This window comes from Arachis hypogaea, chromosome 12, assembly GCF_003086295.3.
Source record: "Arachis hypogaea cultivar Tifrunner chromosome 12, arahy.Tifrunner.gnm2.J5K5, whole genome shotgun sequence".
NCBI classification, from domain to species: domain Eukaryota; kingdom Viridiplantae; phylum Streptophyta; class Magnoliopsida; order Fabales; family Fabaceae; genus Arachis; species Arachis hypogaea.
In genome coordinates, this window is record NC_092047.1 from 70,486,846 (window position 1) to 70,512,458 (window position 25,613).

Here is a 25,613-nt window from a genome sequence, read left to right on the forward strand (position 1 = left end):
GTATAAGCTAGAATCAATTGGCAGCATTCTTGAGATCCAGAACGTCTAAACCGTGTCTGTGGTATTCTGAGTAGGATCTGGGATGGGATGACTATGACGAGCTTCAAACTTGCGAGTGCTGGGCGTAGTGACAGACGCAAAAGGATCAACGGATCCTATTCCAACATGAGTGAGAACCGACAGATGATTAACCGTGCGGTGACAGCACATTTGGACCATTTTCACTGAGAGGACGAGAAGTAGCCATTGACGACGGTGATGCCCAACATACAGCTTGCCATGGAAATGAGTATGAATGATTAGATGAAGGCAGTAGGAAAGCAGAGATTCAGAAGGAACAAAGCATCTCCATACGCTTATCTGAAATTCCTACCAATGAATTGCATAAGTATCTCTATCCTATTTTATATTTTATTTATATTTTAATTATCAAAATCCCATAACCATTTGAATCTTCCTGACTGAGATTTACAAGGATGACCATAGCTTGCTTCAAGCCGACAATCTTCGTGGGATCGACCCTTACTCACGTAAGGTTTATTACTTGGACGACCCAGTGCACTTGCTGGTTAGTTGTGCGAAGTTGTGAAGAAGAATTGAGATTATGATAGTGCGTACCAAGTTTTTGGCGCCATTGAGATCACAATTTCATGCACAATGTATATCCTATGAAGAAGGGCAGGAAGTGTTGTGGCAGTGCCATGGATCTGCATATGGAGGTCACTTCAATGGAGAAAGAACAGCAGCAAAAGTGCTTCAATCTGGATTTTACTGGCCAACAATGTTTAAGGATGCTAAGGAATTGGTGTCAAGATGTGATGAGTACCAAAGAGCTGGTAATCTAACCAAGAGAAATGAGATGCCACAACAATTCATACTAGAGCTGGAACTATTTGATGTATGGGGATTGACTTCATGGGACCCTTCCCGACCTCCTACTCAAATAGCTACATATTGGTGGCTGTTGGTTGTAATGACCCAACTTCCAATACGTCATGATCGTACCAAAAGTAAGGCGTTACTGACCTGTTTTCCTCATTAACTATTTACTATTAAGCCTTTAGTTCGATATCGCGATTCAATTTTAGTAAAAATACCATAAAGTTTTGTTTTTATTAATTAAAATCATATAGCTGATGCGCATAAACTTGTTATGCTACGATTTAGGAAATTGCACGATCGGCAAAATTCCTTCCGGCAAGTGCACCGGTTATCGTCAAGTAAAAACTCACAATAGAGTGAGGTCGAATCCCACAAGGATTGGTTGAGTGAGCAATTCAGATTAAAAGTGTGTTCTAGTTGAGCGGAATCAAGATTTAGATGAGAATTGCGGAATGTAAAATTGGCGGGAAAAGTAAATGACAAGAAATTGAAATGGCGGAATCTTAAATTGCATGAATTAAAGAGCAGAATGTAAATTGCTGAAATTAAAAGGGAATGGGGGTGATTGCAAGAATTGAGTTGCAGAATGTAAAGAGAAATTGGAAATCAGAAATGGGGAATTCATTGGGTGTTAGGAGATATTGAGATCTCCGAATCAAAACATGTATATCTCTTCCTCAACCAATGCGTTCATTAAATTTTGCTTGGCAATCTTATATGATTGGATCCCAATCCCTTGGCTCACCAATTCTCTCTAAAAACAAACAAATTCCCAATCCCTTGGTTTAAATGTTCATAAGAAGAGATGATGCTCGATCACTGATTATACCACATAGTTTCATGAACCACAATTTGGTAGGATTACATGTCACAATATCCATCCAAACCCCAATCCAATTCACTGTGAGAAAGCTTCTCTAGCATGAATCCTCCATTCCTTTCCCAAGGTTCCGAAGGATTCCAATTATGGGTAGTTTCTTTCCCAAGACAACTACCCAATGGAATTAGAACGAGAAGCTTTCTAACAAAATTCAAGAGAAAAGATTGAAGAAGAAGATAAACTATTATTGATTCATTGAATTACAATAGAGCTCCCTAACCCAATGAAAGGGGTTTAGTGAGTCATAGCTCTGAATTCAACTACAAAGATATGAAAACTAGCTAAAAATGAAAAGGTAAAAGTTCCTTCTAACTTAAATTCTATCCTATTTATACACTTTCTATATTGAGCTTCTGTTGTGTTTCCTGGGCTTTGAGGCCTCTCCCTGCTTTCCTTTTGCCTTGGGTTTATGATCCATAATCTTGATGAGGCTGCTGATCCAAATTCTGTAACATTCATTGAGCCAACTTAGTGATAATCAAATAATGGCACATGACTCAATAAATTGAAATTTCAGACTCATCAATCCTTCAGGCCCAATCCCATAAACCATGATATTCAATTGGGTTTCATACCAGAATAAGTTTAAGTTAATGTTTGTGCTCAAATACTAACTTAAACCACAATATTTTTGGTCCAGAAACCTTTTCCAAGAGTGGCGTTTAAGTTGCAGTTTAAGCTTAAACTGCAGCTTAAACGCCAGACACTTCCAGTGAGGCCTTTTGTAGAAGCACGTTTAAGCTTCAGTTTAAGGTTAAACTGAAGCTTAAACGTGGAAATGGAAGAAGGCAGCCCTGGAGAGTCATGTAGTCGAACACGTTTAAGCTTCAGTTTAAGGTTAAACTGAAGCTTAAACGTGGATATAGGAAGGGCAGCCCTGGAGGTCGAACACGTTTAACCTCCAGTTTAAGGTTAAACTGGAGGTTAAACGTGGAAATGGAAGGAGGCATCCTGGAGGTCGAACACGTTTAACCTCCAGTTTAAGGTTAAACTGGAGGTTAAACGTGGAAGCTTAGAAGGTAGCCCTGGAGGTGTCGAACACGTTTAAGCTCCAGTTTGAGGTCAAACTGGAGCTTAAACGTGGAAATGGAGAGAGCAACCCTGGAGGAGAAAACTTGGTCGAACACGTTTAAGCTCCAGTTTGAGGTCAAACTGGAGCTTAAACGTGGAAATGGCTCCCTGGTGCTTTTCCCATTCTGGCGTTTAACCTCCAGTTTAAGGTTAAACTGGAGGTTAAACGTGGAACTCCTTCCTGAGTGGCATTCTCATTCTGGCGTTTAACCTCCAGTTTAAGGTTAAACTGGAGGTTAAACGTGGAATGCTTCTTTGGTGAGACTTTCATTCTGGCGTTTAACCTCCAGTTTAAGGTTAAACTGGAGGTTAAACTTCAATTCCAGCATTTCTTAGCCTTCATGATTCTGGCGTTTAAGCTCCAGTTTAGCCTTAAACTGGAACTTAAACTCCACATGTGATATTCAAGCTTCCTTTATTGATTTTGTTGCTTCCTTGCTTAGCCTCTTCTTCCCTGAAATCATCCAAACAATTGCATCAAAGTCTTGCAAAAATTTCATGAGAAATCTTCCATTCATAGCATTCAAGTAATATAACTAAAACTCATGGAATTTGCATTAAAATCATACTGTTTGGATGGTTCATTGCTTTGTTCTTCTTTTAACCATTTTTGGTTACTTTAAGCTCAAGAAAATGCATAAAACAACTAAAACTAACAGAAAAATGCTAGTGAAACTAGCCTAAGATGCCTTGGCATCACAACACCAAACTTAATACTTGCTTGTCCCTAAGCAAGTCCTGAGTTATTTGAGAAGAAAGTATGAAACAGAAAGCAATTACATTGGCTATATTAGCAAGCATTTGAAGTTCATCAGAAGGGTTTTATGCAGAAAGTTGCAGCATCACTTTTTCATTCTTATCAGGTAAGATTATCACTTTTTCCTTGCATCCATCAAACATTGCTATGGCCTCTTGTTATTCTTATGTCCTTGGCACTTCTCTTTTTTTGTTTTTCTTTTCTTTTTCTTAGAGCTTCTTTGCTCCTTGTTTGCTTAGTGTCATGTGTTGCACAAGCCTTTGGCATTTTCTTTTTCTTATCAGTGCACTACACATATCCACTCCAGGCATTTTAGTTCACATTTCTTCTTGAAACATTGGTGCCCAGCACCTCTTTGTGTGACTAAATATTTTGTATTTAGGTTGCTCTTGATAATGGACTTTTGGTTGATAATCCCGGGTTAGTTAACCCAAGTTACCGAGTGTTGAAACACTCCTCAGAACCTATTCATCCAAGCATATCCTTAATACATAAACACCACAGGCATTTGTCTTAGAGTTCAAACCATTGGTGCCTAGCTTATTTTCTCAATCAATTTTTTTTTTTCTTTTTGGTTGCCCTTTTTCAGTGGCTTTTTCTTCTTCTTTTTCTTTCTTTTTCATGGCCAAAGACATTTATTCATCAAGATCCATAGACAGTTTTCAATTTCTACACAAAAAATGATAATTTTACACTCTATTTCCAGTGATCTGACTAAACAATCAAGCATGCATACCACCACTTAATTCTACTTGATTTGTCACTAATTGAGCCAAGTTACTTTTGTTCAACTTTTCTTTTATTTTTGGAAACAGAACAAGCATGGCAAGCATTTGTTTAAGAAGGTGGAGTTATATCCAAACATCTAGGCATTCACTTTATTCAAAGCAATAAACAGACAAATATACTAAAAACTTCACATTCCAGAAAGATTCAACATTTACAGTTTAAACCATAACAAGCATGCTTTTGTTTGCCCTTTTTAAAGAATTATCAAGGAACAATACCACCTTGTGAAATTCCTTGTTTTCTCTTTGTTGCCAGGAAATAATTTGATTTCTCCTTCTTCTCCTAATTGTTGCTTCATGCTTTAAGATCCTTGTTTCCTTTCCTGCAAAGAGTGATGAAGTTGCTTGCTTCTCAAGCACTTGAGTGGTTAGCTCAACTATGTGTGGATAAGTATCTGAGTCTTAAGTTGGTGTGTGAACACCAAACTTAGTCTTCCACTTACTTCTCTGTTCTTTGAATCCTTGAGTTCTCTTTGGAATGAAGTTGCTGCTAAGGGTTTTAAGCATTTCTGTGACTGCTTAGAATGGTTGTTCCTTTCATATAATTCAAAGGTTGTTGTGTTCAGTTGATCTTTATGGTGGAACACCAAACTTAGAGTCACACATTCCCCTTTGAATTATTGATCCATGAATTCATTGTTTGGTGTGAAACACCAAACTTAATCCTTTGCAATGCACAGAAACTACTTCACCCTTTTTATTGAAACAAATAAAAGAAACAGCAAAAGGGTATTACCTCCGGTTGGGTTGCCTCCCAACAAGCGCTTCTTTAACGTCATTAGCTTGACGGTCAGCTTCCTCAGTTGAGGTGATATTTAACCTTGTCCTTCTCCTCCACATCTCCCAAGTAATGTTTGAGTCTTTGACCGTTCACAATGAAGGTTCGTTGTGACTTTTCTTCCATGATTTCTACTTGTCCATATTTGGAGACCTTGGTGACAAGGAATGGTCCAGACCACCTTGATTTTAGCTTCCCTGGAAATAGCTTCAGCCTAGAATTGTAGAGCAATACTTTTTGTCCTTCTTCAAATTTCCTTGGGGTTATGTTGCTGTCATGCTTCTTCTTTGCTCTTTCTTTGTAAATTTTGGCATTCTCATAAGCTTCAGCTCTGAATTCTTCTAACTCTTGAATTTGCAGCATCCTTCTTTCTCCAGCAGCTTTGCTGTCCAAGTTCAAAAGTTTCAATGCCCAGTATGCCTTGTGCTCCAACTCCAGTGGCAAATGGCAAGCTTTTCCATATACTAGTTGGTAAGGAGACATTCCAATTGGTGTTTTGAAAGCTGTCCTATATGCCCAAAGAGCATCATCTAGCTTAATCGACCAGTCCTTCCTTGAAGTTCCCACAGTCTTTTCCAGGATCCTTTTGAGTTCTCTGTTAGATATTTCGGCTTGCCCACTTGTCTGTGGGTGGTATGGTGTGGCTACCTTGTGTTTGACTCCATATTTTAGAAGCAATGCCTCTAATGGTTTGTTGCAGAAGTGGCTTCCTCCATCACTGATGATTGCTCTTGGAACCCCAAAACGGCAAAAAATGTGTTTTCTGAGGAAGTTCATGACTACCTTATTATCATTGGTTGGAGTTGCTATTGCTTCAACCCATTTGGAGACATAGTCTACTGCCACAAGAATGTAATTATTTGAGTATGAGGAGGGAAAGGGTCCCATGAAATCTATCCCCCATACATCAAACAATTCAAGTTCCAGAATGAATTGTTGTGGCATTTCATTTCTTCTTGGCAGGTTCCCCGCTTTCTGGCATTCATGGCAGTGCTTCACTAATTCTTTTGCATCTTTGAAGATAGTGGGCCAATAAAAACCACACTGCAACACCTTAGCTGCTGTTCTTTCTCCTGCAAAATGTCCTCCATAAGTGGAGCCATGGCAGTCCCATAAGACTTCCCTTCCTTCTTCCTCGGATATGCATCTTCTGAGTATGCCATCGGAACATTTTTTGAACAAGTATGGTTCGTCCCAGATGAAGTATTTGGCATCATTTACCAATTTCTTCCTTTGATGTTTGTTAAATTCCAACGGTAAACTCCCAGTGGCCTTGAAGTTTGCTATGTCTGCAAACCAGGGTGCTTTGTGAATTACCATGAGTTGTTCATCAGGAAAGCACTCATTTATATGTGTGCTTTGTGCGCTTCCTTCTTCACATGGTATTCTTGATAAATGGTCTGCCACCTTGTTCTCTACACCCTTCTTGTCTTTGATTTCAATGTCAAATTCCTGCAACAAAAGAACCCATCTAATAAGTCTTGGTTTGGATTCTTGTTTAGCAAGTAAGTATTTTAAAGCTGAATGATCAGTGAAGACAATGACTTTAGATCCAATGAGATAGGATCTAAATTTGTCAAATGCAAAGACTATTGCCAAGAGTTCTTTTTCAGTGGTTGTGTAATTCCTTTGGTTATCATTCAAGACTTTACTGGCATAATAAATCACATGTACCAAATTGTCTTTCCTTTGTCCTAACACTGCCCCAATAGCAAGGTCTGATGCATCACACATCAGTTCAAAAGGTAAGTTCCAATCAGGTGGGGCAATGATAGGTGCAGAGGAAAGTTTTTGCTTCAAAAGTTCATAGGCTAGCATGCAATTTTTATCAAATACAAAGGGTGTATCAGAGACAAGCAAGTTACTCAAGGGTTTGGCTATTTTAGAAAAGTCTCTAATAAACCTTCTGTAAAAACCAGCGTGTCCCAAAAAACTCCTAACTGCCTTGACATTACTTGGTGGAGGTAATTTTTCAATGAGTTCCACCTTAGCTCTGTCCACCTCAATGCCTCTATTAGAGATTTTGTGGCCAAGGACTATTCCTTCTGTGACCATGAAATGACACTTTTCCCAGTTTAATACTAGGTTAGTCTCTTGGCACCTCTTAAGCACCAAGGCAAGGTGGTGTAGGCAGCTAGGAAAAGAATCTCCAAACACAGAAAAATCGTCCATGAAGACCTCAATAAATTTTTCAATCATGTCCGAAAAGATGGACAGCATGTATCTTTGGAAAGTGGCAGGTGCATTGCACAATCCAAAGGGCATGCGTCTATAAGCAAAAACTCCATATGGACAAACAAATGATGTTTTCTCTTGATCCCTAGGATCAACTACTATTTGGTTGTAGCCTGAATATCCATCCAAAAAGCAATAGTAAGCATGTCCGGCAAGCCTTTCAAGCATCTGATCCATGAATGGGAGTGGGAAATGATCCTTTCTGGTGGCTTCATTGAGCTTCCTGTAGTCTATGCACATCCTCCACCCAGTGACGGTTCTTGTGGGTATGAGTTCGTTCTTCTCATTCGGCACCACAGTTATGCCACCTTTCTTGGGAACTACATGGATGGGACTAACCCATGGGCTATCAGAAATGGGGTAGATTACCCCTGCCTGCCATAACTTCATAACTTCCTTTTGTACCACTTCTTTCATGACGGGATTCAATCTTCTCTGAGCTTGAATGGAGGGTCTAGCATCCTCTTCTAACAAGATTTTATGCATGCATATGGATGAACTTATCCCCTTCAAATCTGCTAGGGTCCATCCAATGGCATCTTGATGAGTTTGTAGCACCTTGATCAATTCTTCTTCCTGTTCTTGGCTCAGGGCAGAGCTAATGATAACAGGATAGCTCTCATCACTACCCAAGTATGCATACTTGAGATTAGGGGGCAGTGCTTTGAGCTCAGGTTTTGGTGCTTCCTCCTCTTCTTTCACTATCTCTGGCATGTTTGGCATGGTTGTTTCCGCAGCCTTGATGTCACTAACTTCTATGTCCTTGGTGAACTCCTCCTCTGCCACTTCCTTTGTTGTTTCCTCAAAGGTTTCTTGTACGGCAATGTCCACTACATCCACCCTCATGCATTCCCTTAGTGATTCTGATGGATAGCTCATTGCCCTGAATACGTTAAACACCAATTTCTCATCATGTAGTCTAAGAGTGAGTTCACCCTTTTGTACATCTATGATGGCTCCAGCAGTAGCCAGGAAGGGTCTTCCCAGAATTATTGAAGCTTTGGCTTCTTCCTCCATATCTAACACCACAAAATCAGCAGGAAATATAAAATCTCCCACTTTCACCAACAAATCCTCAACTATCCCATGAGGGAATTTAAAAGTTCGATCTGCCAATTGGAGGGCCATTCTTGTTGGTTTGGCTTCCTCAATCTTCATTCTTCTCATCATTGTTAGAGACATCAAATTGATACTGGCCCCTAAGTCACACAAGGCCTTCTCCACCATGACTTCTCCTATGATGCAGGGGATTTGGAAACTGCCTGGGTCCTTCAATTTCTGAGGCAATTTGTGCTGAATGATGGCACTGCATTCTTCAGTTAACAACACAGTTTCCTCATTTCTCCAGCTTCTCTTCTTGGTCATTAATTCTTTTAAGAATTTTGCATAGAGTGGCATTTGCTCTATTGCCTCAGCAAACGGAATGTTGATTTGAAGCTTCTTGAAAATCTCCAAGAACCTGGAGAATTGACCATCTTTTTCACTTTTCATCAAACGTTGAGGATATGGTGCTTTAGGTGTATAAGGCTTCAGGACCTCTTTTTCTTTTTCTTTTGTTGCGGACGGTGTAAATGATTGTCCTTGTTCCTTGTCTCTCACATGTTCCCTTGCTTCATCCTCTGTGGTTTCCTTTGAGATCTCCTTTAGATTCTTTCCACTTCTGAGGGTTATGGCCTTACATTCTTCCCTTGCAATAGCCTTGGCAGCATGAGAAACGTTTGTCCCAGGGGTTTGCTTAGACAAATACAAAATTTGATTTTCTAGTTTCTGGATGGCAGCTCCTTGGTTTTGCAGGTTCGAGTTTACTTCTTCCTTAAAAGCTTTCAATTCGGTTATGTCTTGACTCATGGTTGCAAGCATTCCTTCTATCCGGTTTAATTGATCTTGAAATTGTTGGTTCGGATTAGGTTGGGTAGGTTGATTATTTTGGCCATGATATGATGGTTGGGAGTAAGTGTTTTGTGTAGCTTGGTATGATCTTTGGTTGGAGTTTTGGTATGTGGAATTGTTATGTTGGTTGTGGTTGTAAGGTTTGTGGTTTTGTGGTTGGGTTTGTTGGTTCCCCCACCCAAAGTTTGGGTGATTTTTCCATCCTGGGTTGTAAGTGTTGGAATGTGGATCATATGATTGCCTTTGTTGGTTTCCCACATAGTTGGCCTCTTCCCAATCACCTCCTTCAATGCTTACTTCCTCTTGATCTTGTGTGTGTATTGCAGCCACTTGCTTTGTTTCTAATTGCCTGGTAAGCTCTGCTAGTTGCTTGGCAAACACTTTGTTTTGGGCTAGAATTGTATCAACATGGTTTAGCTCCATGACTCCCTTAGTGTTGTGCCTCTCTGATGCATAGTAGTACTCATTCTCAGCCACTGTCTCAATCACTTCAATGGCTTCTTCCACAGTCTTTTTCCTGTTCAATGAACCTCCTGATGAATGGTCTACAGCCTTCCTTGATTCATAAGAGAGTCCATCATAGAAAATATGCAATTGCACCCAATCATGGAACATGTCTGGTGGGCATTTCCTTGTCAAATCCTTGAATCTCTCCCATGCCTCGTAGAGAGTTTCACCATCTTGTTGTCTAAAAGTCTGAACCTCAGATCGAAGCCTATTGACCTTTTGTGGGGGGTAGAAACGTGCCAGAAACTTGCTTTCCACCTCATCCCATGTTGTTAGACTCCCCCTTGGGAATGATTCCAGCCACTTAGCTGCTTTGTCCCTAAGTGAAAATGGGAACAAAAGCAGTTTATAGGCATCTTCCTGGACTCCATTGGACTTCACAATGTCACAAATTCTCAGGAATTTTGTGAGATGTTGGTTGGGATCTTCATTAGCACTCCCACCAAATGAACAATGATTCTCCACAAGTGATATTAGCTGTGGTTTGAGTTCAAAATTGTTGGCCTGAATGGGTGGTTTCTGAATGCTACTACCACAATTCCCAGAGGTTGGGTTTATGTATGAACTAAGAACCCTCCTCTCAGGAATGGCATTGTTTCCATCAGCTCTCTCATGGTTGTGAACTTCTCTATCCATATTGAGATCTAGAGCTTCCTCAAAATTGTCCTCAGATTCTCCTTCAGATTCTTCTTCTCCCAGTACTCTCTTCCCTCTTGCTTCCCTTCTAAGTCTATGAAGGGTCCTCTCTGGTTCGGTATATGGAGGAGTTGATGTCTCTCCTCTCCTACCTGTCATACAAGAACACAGCACAGGCAACAAACAAGTGAAATACTCTTGGTTAATGGAAGAGTATGGTTAGAGCAATTGAGGAATTAATTCAAACAGTTAGTGAGTCAGTGAGTTAGTTGCTTGAATTTAAAGGCATAAAGAAAGAACGCATGTAACAGAGTGCAGAAATTAAAATTCAACAAGTAACTTGTACTGAATTAATCAAAACAAAAAAAAAATGCTCAATCTAGTTAACTTCCAATTGGAGAATTGTCAATCGAAAACCAATCCCCGGCAACGGCGCCATAAACTTGATGCGCATAAACTTGTTATGCTACGATTTAGGAAATTGCACGATCGGCAAAATTCCTTCCGGCAAGTGCACCGGTTATCGTCAAGTAAAAACTCACAATAGAGTGAGGTCGAATCCCACAAGGATTGGTTGAGTGAGCAATTCAGATTAAAAGTGTGTTCTAGTTGAGCGGAATCAAGATTTAGATGAGAATTGCGGAATGTAAAATTGGCGGGAAAAGTAAATGACAAGAAATTGAAATGGCGGAATCTTAAATTGCATGAATTAAAGAGCAGAATGTAAATTGCTGAAATTAAAAGGGAATGGGGGTGATTGCAAGAATTGAGTTGCAGAATGTAAAGAGAAATTGGAAATCAGAAATGGGGAATTCATTGGGTGTTAGGAGATATTGAGATCTCCGAATCAAAACATGTATATCTCTTCCTCAACCAATGCGTTCATTAAATTTTGCTTGGCAATCTTATATGATTGGATCCCAATCCCTTGGCTCACCAATTCTCTCTAAAAACAAACAAATTCCCAATCCCTTGGTTTAAATGTTCATAAGAAGAGATGATGCTCGATCACTGATTATACCACACAGTTTCATGAACCACAATTTGGTAGGATTACATGTCACAATATCCATCCAAACCCCAATCCAATTCACTGTGAGAAAGCTTCTCTAGCATGAATCCTCCATTCCTTTCCCAAGGTTCCGAAGGATTCCAATTATGGGTAGTTTCTTTCCCAAGACAACTACCCAATGGAATTAGAACGAGAAGCTTTCTAACAAAATTCAAGAGAAAAGATTGAAGAAGAAGATAAACTATTATTGATTCATTGAATTACAATAGAGCTCCCTAACCCAATGAAAGGGGTTTAGTGAGTCATAGCTCTGAATTCAACTACAAAGATATGAAAACTAGCTAAAAATGAAAAGGTAAAAGTTCCTTCTAACTTAAATTCTATCCTATTTATACACTTTCTATATTGAGCTTCTGTTGTGTTTCTTGGGCTTTGAGGCCTCTCCCTGCTTTCCTTTTGCCTTGGGTTTATGATCCATAATCTTGATGAGGCTGCTGATCCAAATTCTGTAACATTCATTGAGCCAACTTAGTGATAATCAAATAATGGCACATGACTCAATAAATTGAAATTTCAGACTCATCAATCCTTCAGGCCCAATCCCATAAACCATGATATTCAATTGGGTTTCATACCAGAATAAGTTTAAGTTAATGTTTGTGCTCAAATACTAACTTAAACCACAATATTTTTGGTCCAGAAACCTTTTCCAAGAGTGGCGTTTAAGTTGCAGTTTAAGCTTAAACTGCAGCTTAAACGCCAGACACTTCCAGTGAGGCCTTTTGTAGAAGCACGTTTAAGCTTCAGTTTAAGGTTAAACTGAAGCTTAAACGTGGAAATGGAAGAAGGCAGCCCTGGAGAGTCATGTAGTCGAACACGTTTAAGCTTCAGTTTAAGGTTAAACTGAAGCTTAAACGTGGATATAGGAAGGGCAGCCCTGGAGGTCGAACACGTTTAACCTCCAGTTTAAGGTTAAACTGGAGGTTAAACGTGGAAATGGAAGGAGGCATCCTGGAGGTCGAACACGTTTAACCTCCAGTTTAAGGTTAAACTGGAGGTTAAACGTGGAAGCTTAGAAGGTAGCCCTGGAGGTGTCGAACACGTTTAAGCTCCAGTTTGAGGTCAAACTGGAGCTTAAACGTGGAAATGGAGAGAGCAACCCTGGAGGAGAAAACTTGGTCGAACACGTTTAAGCTCCAGTTTGAGGTCAAACTGGAGCTTAAACGTGGAAATGGCTCCCTGGTGCTTTTCCCATTCTGGCGTTTAACCTCCAGTTTAAGGTTAAACTGGAGGTTAAACGTGGAACTCCTTCCTGAGTGGCATTCTCATTCTGGCGTTTAACCTCCAGTTTAAGGTTAAACTGGAGGTTAAACGTGGAATGCTTCTTTGGTGAGACTTTCATTCTGGCGTTTAACCTCCAGTTTAAGGTTAAACTGGAGGTTAAACTTCAATTCCAGCATTTCTTAGCCTTCATGATTCTGGCGTTTAAGCTCCAGTTTAGCCTTAAACTGGAACTTAAACTCCACATGTGATATTCAAGCTTCCTTTATTGATTTTGTTGCTTCCTTGCTTAGCCTCTTCTTCCCTGAAATCATCCAAACAATTGCATCAAAGTCTTGCAAAAATTTCATGAGAAATCTTCCATTCATAGCATTCAAGTAATATAACTAAAACTCATGGAATTTGCATTAAAATCATACTGTTTGGATGGTTCATTGCTTTGTTCTTCTTTTAACCATTTTTGGTTACTTTAAGCTCAAGAAAATGCATAAAACAACTAAAACTAACAGAAAAATGCTAGTGAAACTAGCCTAAGATGCCTTGGCATCAATAGCAAACATCACCAAGTAATAATAATCACATATTTATTAATAATAGTAATATTATACAAAAGAATTTAAATAAAATTCAGGTACAACTTCTATCCCTCTGCATAAAATAAAAACCTTAAGCAGTAAGGGCGAGGGAATTCTATGAAAGAATCTCAAGTTATAAACTTAACTCGTAAATAAATTCTAGAATCGCCCGCAGCTTCAAACTGAATCTTCGTACCTATGTCGCTGAAAGGGTGGAAGATTTTGGGGTGAGAACAAACCACACGTTCTCAGTAGGGAATGGGAATGCCGTAAAAGTAATGATTAACATGCAAATAATTAACTTTGCTTAATAAACCACCTTAGTCAAACCTTTTGAAGTACTTTTTAATATTACTTTAGATAAATAATTACTTTCTTTAAATTTCTAAACCCAAAACAGATCTCAATCACAATTTGTCATATTGAATATCTTTTAGCCACATAATTGAATCTCAGTCACAATTGATTCTCAGTCACAACAAACAGTTATTAATCAGTTCTATATATTCACAGACTACTAGCTCAAGTAAGAAACTCAATTCAATAGACAAACAAATCACAATAAAACAAACAACACAATCGCAGAGAAGTAATACAAGCAAACACAACCAAAAGCAAATGCACAACCAATATGATGCATGTCTGTCCTAAGCAGGCCATGAGCTCACGTGTCGGTTTACACCCTACAGCCCGACATTACCTAGGAACAAGTCCCAGATATTGTTTTCCTTTGTGTCCTTAGTGCATATGTGTCGGTGGTAAGAATACCACTCCTTCGTGACTACCGGCAGTCGGTGCGAAGCCCGACCCCATTATATACGCACAAGGGGAAACAGTGATCCTCAGTTCGTGGGCGTCCCCGAGATCATTTCACAAACAAAACAGAGATCTTCAGTTCCTGGGTTATACCCGAGATCAATACACAATAACATAGCGATCTTTAGTTCGTGGGTTATACTCGAGATCAATACACAGCAAACATTGATCTTCAGTTCATGGGCTATACCCAAGATCAACATACAACAATTCATGGGTTATTCCCGTAATCAATGATTATCAGTCCGTGGGTTTTTCCCGCATATAAAACAAATAACAATCTATAGGTTTTCCCCGAGATCAATGATCATTCAGTTCGTGGGTACTTCCCGAATTTTACCAATTATCAATTCATGGATTTTCCCCGTAGTTAAACAACTAACAGTTCGTGGGGTTTTCCCGTATTTTATCACTTTTCATTTTCCTTTCTAAAACTCAACAATCCATATATCAGTTCCCCATTCTCTTTTCCCTTTGAATCCTTAACATATTTTCTTAAACCTTTCTTAACTTTCTCAAGCATTCGTTCGCAAAAATCTCAATCATCAATTTAGTTCATAATCTCTGCTTTAGCAACCTTGAGTCAAGCTAACTTTAAAACTATTTTTCAGTTTAGTGCTCTATCAAAAGACTCAAGAAAATTATTTATTTTAATTTCATTAAACACCTTTCAAAACATAACCTCTCATTAGAAGTAATCAAATAAAACTTAAATAATCATTTTTCAATTCCAAATTTTCTAAAATAACTTCTCAAATAAAACCTCAAATTTTATAAAATTTCGGCAGCACCTCCCCTAAAACTCGGACTTAGCCACTCTTACGGGTTCCCTCTTTCTCAACAAGTCTCCCCCTTTCCTCAACAACTACCAAATAAGAGGTTCTCAAATCAGTCAGAAAATTCACAATTTACAATAGCCAACAGTTCGGTCATAACCCACAATTCCCACATAACCCATCAATTCAACTTTCACCTCATCAATTCGTAACTAACTTTCACTTATCATAGAATTCTTTCAAAATTAAACTCAATAAACTAGTATTCCAAGAAACTTGGTGTTGAGGTAATTTGGTCACAATAAAAACTTGTACCATCTCTCTTAAAATTCTGTTATTGTTTCATAAGAAAATACAGAAAAACAGCAGCAAGTAATAAGTTTGATAAATTCCTTAAAAATCCAGTTTTCACCCAATGCCTTTCAAAATTCACGACCTCAAACAAGACTCTTTTATCTTTTTATTGAATTAAATTTCAGATTAATACCATGTCATATGAAAAAGTTATGAAGTGAGAAACACAGCCAGGCCTTTTAGAATTCGGTTTCCAAAATCCAGTGAGTTATCCATACTCTTTTCAACACATCTACTTGGTTAAATAGGATATTGACATGAAATTTAAAATGAAGATTGTGGACACAGGAAGCTTAAAAATGCCATTGGTTTCAGCTCAAATACTTACCAGAATTGAAAGTTAAGTGAGTTGGAAGTTGGTGCTTCTGCAGTAAAGAAACAGAATTTTCTGCAGAAACCATCAATCTTCAAAAATTCATTTCTCCCAAAATACTCATCAATAAATTCTGAATTTTTTATGAGATGCTCAAAACACAGTAAAATTTCATGAAAAAATAGTTTCATTCAAGTATATGATCTGGGATGCTCCCAGAAATTGATTCTTTCTACTGTCATGTATGCAGAAATTCTGCATTAAGCATTTTCAACAACCTTACTTATCAAAAATCACATTTGAACTTATAACCCTTCCAAAATCACACGTTTAACCTCTTTCCAGTTATTCAAAATTGTCTTCATTGCCAACACAGCCCAAGAACCCAGAATCAATAATTCACACGATGTCAAGTACTTAAGCATCATCAAACCTTTTCTTTTCTACACTATGCCAAGCATAATTTTCCATATACACTCATCATCATTCAAACACACAATAACTCATCAATTCACACCAGCAAGCTTAGCAACAAAAGTAACACCATTTATTCTATCCCTTACAATATTCAGTACGCACAATCATCAAATCAATCACCAACTACAGTTATAATTCAACTCAATTCCATCCATATCAGAGAAAACAATATCAATTACAACTTCAAACACTCACAACAAAGCCCAAAGACATCCGCAGCCTTAACCTGAATTCAATAATCCAATTGAAGCACTAAAACATCATCAAACTTATTCCAAATTTCATAACCTCAAACCAAGCTTATTTCTATCAATTAGTCTCTCATAACAACAAAACTAATTACATTCACAGCAATAATCAAAACTCAATTCATCAGTTATCCATACCACAGCTTTTCAATAATTAACTCGGCATATTTCAATTTAATAAACTATACTAAATTAATCATTATTCACAACAGCATCTAAATTCAATCACAGCTCAGAATAATCACAACAACTAACTAATTTCAAATGCATTTCAAATCATTCATGTCAATTAAGAAATTCTTAACCATTTGCACTTATCCAAATAACTTTGTAGGCATTCTAAATTAAAAACGTTAAATCCCCTACCTCAAAGTCGAAACTCGCAAAAATCACTAAACGCAGCTGCTCCATTAGCAGTTTCCAGCATCTATTTCCATGGCAGCAACAATGACAAAGTGAAACGCCTCCTATCCTCTCCGATCTGGGATTCCAGAAGTAGCAGCCATTTTCAAATAGAACCAGCAGCATCGTGAGGTGGTCACGGCAGCAATCAGAAACGGTGAATTCAAATAGGATAATAGTAAAAATTCTGTAAACTCCATGCTAACTCAAATTGAAGCAAGAGCCAGAATGCCTTACCTCAATTAGACAATAATAGAACGAGAAAACGGCGGCAGCAGAAGCATTAACCGGAATAATAGCAGTCTCATTTTCTTAAGGCAGCGACGATGGTTGCAACAGGACAAAGGATTTGAATCGAATAGGAAGCAAGAGCAAACACAACTCTGGAAAATTCAGGACAAGGAACGTACTAAAAAGTTAAATCGTTAACAAGGATGGTAGTGACAAAGGAAGTGTGTAAATGGAACAGAATCAAATAAAGTAATAGACCAGATCCAGAACAGCAACTCCGGTGATCTTCTCCAGCAACAAGGACGACAGTTTGGCTTACCATCTTCAGCAGTGGCGTAGATTGGCGGCGATGGACCTTCAGTGGCAGCAAGATAGAAAAATCTGTAGTAGCTCTGTTGTGACTGGCGCGAAATAGAGGCTCTGCTCCTCAGTGGCGTCTTCTCCATCAATGGCGACTTGGACCACAGGAACCTAGGCAGTGGCGACGGCAACCACCACGGCGCGTTCACAGCTCCTCCCTCATCTCTGTCTTCCTCAATGACGGGGCGAACTCCAAGGTTGCGGCAGGAAGATCGACGACGTTCGGTCTCCATAGCGATGGCGGTGAGACGCCGGTGATGGCGAGCTACACAGCGGCTGGGTGCGACAACTCTTCTTCTTCCTCGCGTCGTCCCTGGCTCGCGGCACTCTCTCCTCTCGAACGAGTCTGTTCGACAGCAGCGGCAAGGAGCACGATGGTACTTCGTCCGCTTCTCTCTGCAACGGCGTCGGCGGCGTGTTCCAGGACGGCGGCAGTGACGGTGAACAATCCTCGCTTCCTCTCTTTCCCTCAGCTCTCTCAGAAGTCCTCCCCTATTTTGTGTGTGTGCTGTTTACGTTGAAGGTGATGAAAGGGGGGTGTGGGCTGCGTTTCAAAGGCTGGGGAAAGGGGAAAAATTAGGGTTAGGTCAATTTGAGAAATTAGGGTTTTTGAGTTTGATTTGGGAATTAGGGTTAGAAATTAGGATTTTATAAAAGAATATGGATAGATATGAATAGATATTTTGATAAAATTGAAGGGTAGAGTAATTTTAAAATCAAATATACTCTCTTAAAAATATTTAGGAACATTATTTATCAACATATTGCTAAGTTCAATCAATTATTTCTAATTTAAATTATAAAATGAACAAGTTAATTATATTTTGTAAAGTACAATTTAAATTCAAATATCAATTTTCTAGATTAAATCATACAAATCTCTATTATTTTTCTATCTCTGAAACTTTAATTTCAATTTATAAAATAATTAATTATAATAAAAATTGTACATAAACATTAATTGACTTAAACTTAAAGTATTTATAAATATCAATCTAATCATTTCTAATAAAATAATTTCTAGGAGTTCAAGTTAATAACATAATTTATCCAAAATAGAATTTATTTAAATTAAATTATACAATTCTTCTTATTTTTCAATTATCAAAATTATAATTTCAATTATACCAAATATCTAATAAAGATTATATAAAAATTCTAATTAATTTAAACTTCAATTATCATGAAAATGTATTTAATTACCTTTAGTAAAATAATTTTCTTAAAATAAAGTTATCAACAAATATAATAAATCACAAATAACCAATTATTTGATTTTCAAAAACTAGGGTTGTTACATTGATTATGTCTTAAGGTGGGTAGAAGTCATAGCCACTGTAACAAATGACAACAAAGTTGTGATAAGCCTCTTGAGAAGGAACATCTTCAGCAGATTTAGAGTTCCCAGAGCTCTCATTAGTGATGGAGGGACACACTTCTGCAACAAACAACTTGAGACACTCCTTCTCAAATATGGAGTCAAGCATAAAGTGAAAACTCCATACCACCCACAGACCAACGGACAAGCTGAAATTTCCAACAGAGGGCTAAAATAAATTCTTGAAAAAACTGTTGGAAGCTCAAGAAAGGATTAGTCTAAGAAGCTGGATGATGCACTATGGGCCTACAGGACAGCCTACAAGACACCCATTGGGATGTCTCCATACCAACTGGTATATGGCAAGGCTTGTCACTTACCAGTTGAACTTGAGCATAGAGCGTTTTGGGCTCTAAAAATGATAAACTATGATGAGAAAGCTATTGGAGAAAAGAGATTAATGCAACTCAATGAGCTGGAAGAATTTAGAAATCAAGCATATGAGAATGCAAAAATCTACAAAGAGAACACAAAAAGGTGGCATGACCAAAAGATAGCAAGAAGAGAGTTCACTGAAGGACAGAAGGTGCTACTCTACAACTCAAGACTCAAGTTCTTCCCTGGAAAACTTAAGTCTCGATGGTCAGGACCCTTCACCATACTCAAGGTGTTTCCCTATGGTCATGTAGAGCTCATGGAGGACAAGACTCAGAGAACTTTTACTGTCAATGGCCATAGACTCAAACACTACTTGGGAGGCTCCTTAGAGGAGCAGAGAGTGAGCTACAAGCTCAACTAAAGATGAAGGAATGTCAAGCTAGTAACACTAAAGAAGCGCTAGTTGGGAGGCACCCCAACACTTTATCCTTTTTGATTTATTATTTTTTGTAGAAGTAGTTTAAAATCTATTGCTTTAGATAGTTTACATTTCAGTCTCACATTTGTGTTACATTACCAATTAGAATTAGATTGAACAACTATGAACAACTAAACCCCTTTTATTGGGTTAGGGAGCTCTATTGTAATTTGATGGATCAATAATAGTTTTCATTATTCTTCTTCTTTCTTTTCTCTTGATTTTACTAGAAAGCTTTCAATCTTCATCCAATTGGGTAGTTGTCTTGGAAAAGAAGCTATTCATACTTGGATCTCTTCGGAACCTTGGAAGAGGAAGGAAGAGATCATGCTAGAAATGCTTTCTCATGTTGGACCAAATTGGAGTTTGGATGGATATAGTGACATATAATCCTACCAACACTTTGATTTGGGAATACATGTGGTATAATCAGTGACCATACTTCATCTCTTCTCATGAGCAATTAGACCAAGGAGTTGGCTATTGATCAAGATTTGAGAGATTGGGTTGCCAAGGAATTGGAATCCAATCACTTAAGATTGCCAAGGAGATCAATGAATGCATTGATTGAGGAAGAGATGAGAATGAACTTGATCCGGAGAATACAACATCTCCTGAGCCCAATGAATCCCCCATTTCTGATCTTACCCATTCTCTTTACTTTTTGCCATTTACTTTTATGCTCATTTTCCCAAGCCCCCATTTAAGATTCTGCAATTTACTTTCCGTTATTTACATTCTGACATTTATTTCCAGCAATTACGTTTTCAGTTATTTACTTTCCCGCCATTTACTTTTCTGCAAATCTCAACTCAATTTCTGCTTAGCTCAACTAGAACATTTCTCTGATTAAAGTTGCTTGACCAATCAATCCCTGTGGGATTCGACCTCACTCTATTGTGAGTTTTTACTTGACGATAATTCGGTATACTTGCCGAAGGAAATTTGTTGAGAGACAAGTTTTTGTGTATCAAGTTTATGGCGCCGTTGCTGGGGATTGATTTTGTATCAACAATGATTAAATTGGTGGATAACTAGATTGAGCATTTTTCTTTTATTTGATTTAATTTCTGTTTGAGTGATTTATTTTCAGTTTTAGTTATTTTCTTTCCTTTATCCCTTACCCATTTGTGGTGTTCTCTTATTTATTACAATTCAGTTCACTAACCCACTTACTGTTTGATATATTGCATCACTCACACTAACAGCATTTCTGACAAGAATACTTCCTGTATTTATCTCCTTCTTGCTTGTGCCTTGTTGGTTGTATGACAGGTAGAAGAAGCGGGGCTTCAACTTCCTTTGATTCTGAACCTGAGAGGACCTTCCTTAGATTAAGGAGGGAAGCAAGAGGAAAGAGAGTCGTTGGTGCTGAGAAAGAGGAAGAGTACTTTGAACCAGACATGGATGAGAATATGGAGAACTCTCATGAAGAAGAGGCTCACAACCATGGCAGAGAAGGTCCAGTGCATCATGCTGGATAAGAGAGAAGAGTTCTAGGCTCTTAAATCAATCCAAACCCAGGAAACTGTGGAAGTAGCATCCAAAAGCCAACCATACATGCCAATAACTTTGAACTAAAGCCACAGCTCATCACCCTTGTTCAAAACAACTGTTCATTCGGAGGAAGTGTCCAAGAAGACCCCAATCAACATCTAACCACCTTCCTGAGGATATGTGATACTGTGAAGTCTAATGGTGTTCATCCTGACACCTATAGATTGCTTTTGTTTCCCTTTTCACTCAAGGACAAAGCATCTAAATGGCTGGAATCTTTCCCGAAGGAGAGTTTAACAACCTGGGAAGATGTGGTGAACAAATTCTTGGCGAGATTCTATCCTCCTCAAAGAATCAACAGGTTGAGAGCTGAGGTACAAACCTTCAGGCAACAAGATGGTGAAATCCTCTATGAAGCATGGGAGAGGTTTAAGGACTTGACAAGAAGGTGCCTGCCAGATATGTTCAATGAATGGGTACATTTACACATTTTCTATGAAGGTCTTTCTTATGAATCAAAGAAGGCAGTAGACCACTCATCCGGGGGATCTCTGAACAAGAAGAAGACCATTGAAGAAGCCATAGATGTTATTGAGACTGTAGCTGAGAATGACTACTTCTATGCTTCTAAAAGAGGCAACACTAGAGGAGTGATAGAGCTAAACAACGTAGATGCACTGCTGGCTCAAAATAAGTTGATCACCAAGCAGCTGGCTGACTTTACCAAGAAGATGGAAAGGAACCAAGTAGCAGCAATCACTACCTCATCAGCGGCTCAAGAAAGAGTGAATGCAGAGACAGAGGATGATCAGGAACAAGCCAACTACATTGGGAACTCACCTAGGCAGACCCATGATCCATACTCCAAAACTTATAATCCTGGTTGGAGGAACCACCCAAACTTCGGGTAGGGAAATCAACAAGATCAAGGCCAAGATCAGAGACGTCACAACCCCAACAACAATGCAACTCACCAATATTCCACACAGAGATCATATCAGCACCCACCTAACAGCACCTCTCAACATCCATATCAAAACCAAAATGGCCCTTCTCATCCCTCCAATCTCAACTCACCATCATCCGAAGATAGACTCTCAAGGATTGAGACTCTACTTGAAGGCATATGTAAGGAAATCCAAGATAACAAGGTGTTCAAGGAGGAGGTGCGAGCCAATATCAAAAACCAGGGAGACACCATCAAGAGGCTAGAATTTCAAGTGGGATACCTCTCTGAGAAGATTCCCAAACCTACTAACAGCTTCCCAAGTGACACAGAGAAAAACCCGAGAGGTGAAGCAAAGAAAGTAAGATGGGAAGAATGCAAGATGGTCACTATAAGTGATAGGGGGACTGAGGAAGAGCTGAACAAACCCTTCGAACACTCTGGAGATACTGCAGAAGAGAAGCAGGAAGAGGGTCACCAAGAAACCAAAATTACACAGAAGGAGATTTTGAACCTCTATGCACCTTTTCCCCAAAGACTCAAGGGTGGTGTAGAAAAGAGAATATACTCAAAGTTCCTTGATATGTTTGCATCTCTCCATGTAAACATACCATTCATCAAGGCTCTCCAACAAATGCCCTCATACATTAAGTGCATGAAGGAGCTGCTGACCAGGAAAAGCTCACTCAAAGGAGGGCAAACAATAGTGATGAATAAGGAGTGTCGTGCTCTCATTCAACCAGAGTTGCCTACAAAAAGGAAGGATCTAGGGAGTTTTCACATCCCCTGTGCCATAGGAGAAACAATGTTTGATAAAGGACTCTGTGACCTGGGAGCAAGCATCAACTTAATACCTTTATCCCTTATGAAGAAGCTGCAGATCAATGAGCTAATGCCCACAGACGTAGTCATCAGGCTGGCTGACAAAACTCAAAAACAAGCAGTAGGAGTTGTTGAAAACGTGTTGGTGAAGGTTGGGAACTACTTCCTTCCCACAGATTTTGTCATATTGGAAATGGAAGAAAGTCACCTTCACCCAATCATATTGGGAAGACCATTCCTAGCTACAGCCAGAGCGCTTATAGATGTGGAGCGAGGAGAACTAATACTGAGGATACATGATGAATAACTCGCATTCAATGTCTTCAAACCCTCACAAGAAGCATATCAAGAAAACAAGGAACCAAAGGAAGAGCACGACAAGGCACTGGTGGAAGAAACAAGCATTGAAACACAAACTGTACGCCTGGGAATCCCTTTTGCTGATAAGCAAAACAGTCAGAAGGTACCACAGCTAAAGGAAATCCAAGAGGAACCAAACCCACCAGAGTCATATGAGACCAGCAACAAAATTTTCTTAGAAAAAGAGGCCACAAAGAGCAGGGCAGCATTAAAAGAAACAAAGAAAAAGGCACCAAGGAGATGGAGGAACAAGAAGATTCCTATAGAGGATTTCTCTCCAGGGGATAAAGTGATCTTAGCTTATCTCCTAGCTATCCCACCTCATCTCCCCACCATCCCATCTCAGATGCCTAAAGTTTTCACCATCAGCAGAATTCTCTCCTTAGAACATGTGGAGATCTTTAATGAAGCCAATGGAGATAGAATCACTGCGAGGGGAAAGATTTGAAGCATTACCAACCACCCTGACAAAGGCAGAACGTCAAGCTAGTGACGCTAAAAGAAGCGCTTCATGGGAGGCAACCCATGTTTTATATGCTTTTAAAGTAGTTAATAATGCAAGGTTCATGAATTCCAAATCAACTTTGACATATACTTGAATGAATCCTTTCATGCAACATATAGTGAAGAACAAGTTTGGTGTTCAAGGCACACTAAGAGAACATGAATGCAATTCATATCATGTCACTCTTAGAACATTGAACAAATCTTTTTTACACCACATGACCACAAACTAAGTTTGGTGTCACCAATGTTGCATACATGGACAGTTGATTAGTCAGTTGGTTTGCATTCATGAATTACATTTAGTTAGTTAAAAACAAAAAAAAAATTAAAAGTAGTTATTCTTTCTTTTTTTTTTTAATTTTGCCGCCATTATCCAAAAAGTTATTAATTGCATTCCTTTTTTTTGTAGGAGAAATGAAAGGAAGATTGGAAGGAATTGATGGGACAATTGAAGAAGAAGGGTTCGGCCACTTCACAAAAGGGGGACTATACACATGTCTTCAAGGGGAATGCATTAGAAAATGTTGCCATGCAACATTGAAAGAATAATACCCTTGGAGACTGAACCAACCCCATCATAAAAGTGATGATCCTTGTGCCCATCCCATGCTAAACCCCATCCATTCATCATGAGCCTGCACCATCAATCCACACCTTTCATTTACTCACCACTTTTCTATATAAGTGGTTCTTATTTCGTACCCCTTCACATTCCAATTCCCATTCTTTGTACTTCTCACTTTCGAAATCCAACACCTCTTACCCCATCAAAGACACTCTCACCCACTTCCTTAATTACACCTTACCCTAACGAGGCCGAATTCCATCAGCTATCCACACCCTTCAACACCTTCACATATCAAAAGTCACTCATGGCATCATCAAGTTCCAAAAGGCGAAAGGGAAAGACACCAGTGGAGAGCATTCCTTTTGACAAAGGAAGGTTCAAGACTACTTTCCATGAGCTTCAATTCGAACGTATCAAGCACAAGAAAGTATTGCCAGAGCTGACATTCCAATTCAACTATGATGAGTGACCGCAGATTGGAGAGAAGATTGAACAGAGGGGTTGGCAAGAACTCACGAACCCAGAAACAAAAATAAATGCAAATCTCATTAAAGAGTTCTATGCCAATGTGGCCAGAGAAGACAATACCAAGGCTCCTACCTTCAAAAGTTACGTGAGAGGAACAGAGGTGGACTTCAGTCCCAATGCTATAATGAGGACTCTTCATCTAAGATCACAACCCTCTGATAAGCCAAGTTATCAAGCAAGAATAAGTAATGGCCTCAACAATGATGAGCTTGAAGAAATTGTGAATGACATATGTGTCATAGGATCAGATTGGGAGAGGTATTCAGATAAGAGCCCACGGTTCATCAAAAGAGGAGACCTCATCCCGAAAGCCAAGGGATAGTTTGAGCTTGTGAGAAGATCTATCCTCCCAGCCTCAAAAAATTTTGAGGTCAACATTGCTCGAGCTACCATGCTACATTGCATTATGAGTGGTGGAGACATCAATGTACATGAAATTATAGCTGAAGGAATCCAAGAGGCAGCCGAAAAGAGTGATCCGAGTTCTCGACTTTTGTACCCCAGCACCATTGTGAGACTATGTAAGAAAGCCAAGGTGGTCTTCGAAGACAGCAATCCACATTGGATAAACCCTGGGAGGTTAGTTACGCTCCAGTGTATAACTTATGTGGCACCCACCCAACAACAAAGAAGGCCTCAAATAGGGAAAAGAACATCACAAGAAGGACCTCACCAAGAAGAATCTCATCAAGAAGAATACCAGCAAGAAGAGTACTATGATCCAACCAATATAAATCTGGGCCACATTCAAGGAGCCATTGAGGACTTGGCAAGGAGATATATGGAAGGGCAAGAGCAACAACTACACCTTCAATCCCAATAGATGGATCATCAGGAAGAACTACTTGCTAACTGGATGAATCAACAAGGAGAGTGGCAAAAACAACAAATGGAGCAGCAACAGGAACACTACTCTCAGTTCACTCAAGCCATCAATCAAGT

General features: G+C 39.1%; 2 non-coding genes across 2 annotated transcripts; one reads left to right on the top strand and one right to left on the bottom strand.

Moving 5' to 3' along the window:
- Nucleotides 1-9,894: 9,894 nt before the first annotated feature.
- On the top strand, nt 9,895-9,998 carry LOC112731282 (small nucleolar RNA R71). The gene has a single exon (XR_003167068.1). It is a non-coding gene; the product is annotated as a small nucleolar RNA R71 (small nucleolar RNA).
- An 11,301-nt stretch (nt 9,999-21,299) lies between these two features.
- Nucleotides 21,300-21,406, bottom strand: LOC112731260 (small nucleolar RNA R71). The gene has a single exon (XR_003167047.1). It is a non-coding gene; the product is annotated as a small nucleolar RNA R71 (small nucleolar RNA).
- Nucleotides 21,407-25,613: the final 4,207 nt, after the last annotated feature.